General features: G+C 39.6%; 1 pseudogene; it reads left to right on the forward strand.

Moving 5' to 3' along the window:
• Nucleotides 1-540, forward strand: part of LOC111242706 — a 4530-nt pseudogene extending 3990 nt beyond the window's left edge.
• Nucleotides 541-1809: the final 1269 nt, after the last annotated feature.

The following is a 1809-nucleotide window of genomic DNA, read 5'->3' on the forward strand; positions in this document are numbered from 1 at the left end:
AGGAAGATCTCATGCAATTGCTCTCGTTAATTCTCATCTCTCCCAAAGGTAGAAGCAAGATTTGAAAAAGAGCATGTTTGAAGCTATTTAAGCGGCAANAGCTGGAAAGGAGCAAATTATTGTTGTGTTATAAGGACATGACCAGAGTGACTTTGGAGATGCTGGAGATGGTTGTGTAATTCCAGTATTTACATTTTATTTTTGCTGAGGATTTGGTTCAGATGTTTAGGATGGAACTGTGTTTGAAGCAATTACTTGTTTTTGAATTTATGTTCATTGGAGGTAAAACAATTGCACTGGTCAACTCAACTTTATGACGATGAATTCAAAGATTTTACAGACTGCAATCTCTACTGTGAAGTGACTCATGGACCAGTTCCACCAAGTTTCAAGGATGGGAAGTCTGACGTTACCTCTTTAAGATTTGACAACCAACCCAATCCTGAGGTTTTACAGCTTGGAGAGGCAAACATAGNCACTCTCAAAGTGAATGAGATATTTACAATGGATGGCAGGGAAATGCATGTTAGCATTGTTTAAAGCTGCCAGAATAGGTCTTCAACATTGAGTGACCTCGTGTTTGAAGAAAAGGTGAATGAATAAACCTTCTAATATTCTCTTTAGAATTTTTCATAGTTGGCCATGCGAAAAGAGCAACAAGATCTTCATATGAGGATGAAATTTGTTCAAGGACAAAATTAGCAGAATTTATGTTCGCATAGATAATATGCTAAATAAATTGCAAATATGAGGGAGCTAGAAAGAACCTACGGACAACAACATCTGGGTTTGGCTATTTGGATTTCGAACTTGGCCGAAAATTAATTTCAATTAAGAGACCAGTTTTCATACTGGCACCAAAGAATTCAAAAAAAGAGCCCATTTTTCATCCTAGCATCCAAGCCCAGTTTTCATCCTGGCACCAAAGGATTTAAAGAAGAAGAGAAGAAAAACATGACACATCATGCATCGCGAACATCCAGAACATATTCATGATTTCGTCGGAAGGAGTTCAAATGATACATCGATGAGAAAGTTCAAAACAAAAACAAAAGGTGAGCAAGGGTATCACACGAATTTTCGCCCATACATCGGTACATCAACAAAAGTCCAGAGCTGTAAGAAGTTTAATTAAAGAAGTATCTATTTTGAGCTTGTCAAAGGCTACTTTTCATCTTGGCGCCAAAGCCCAGTTTTCATCCTGGCATAAAGGTCCAATTTTCATCCTGACACCCAGGCTTAGTTTTCATCCTAACACCAAAGGATTTCATGATTTCGTTGGAAATCAGTTCAAACGGTACATCGGCGAGAAAATTCAACAGAGGAATAAGGGTCTCACATAAAACATGGCACAAAATGCAGAGACGACTCTAAATTAAGAACTATAAGAAGATCAATTTGAAAAACAAAGGACAAGGTGATACCCCTCCACAGCGAAGTACACCTCTTGAGGAAAAATTTAAGGTGGTACCCCTCCACAGCGAAGTACACCTCTTAAGCAAAATCAAAGGTGATACCCCTCCACAGTGAAGTACACCTCTTAAGCGAAATCAAAGGTGGTACCCCTCCACAGCGAAGTACACCTCTTCAGCAAAATCAAAGGTGATACCCCTCCACAGTGAAGTACACCTCTTAAGCGAAATCAAAGGTGGTACCCCTCCACAACGAAGTACACCTCTTAAGAAAATTCAAGGGTGATACCCCTCCACAACGAAGTACACCTCTCCAGCGAAGTTCATAGGGTATGACACACCCTCCACAGGTATCACAACTCTGTTGCAAAATCCACAAGGTTGCTACACTTTCTAC

Source organism: Vigna radiata, chromosome 10 (genome assembly GCF_000741045.1).
Source record: "Vigna radiata var. radiata cultivar VC1973A chromosome 10, Vradiata_ver6, whole genome shotgun sequence".
NCBI lineage: Eukaryota > Viridiplantae > Streptophyta > Magnoliopsida > Fabales > Fabaceae > Vigna > Vigna radiata.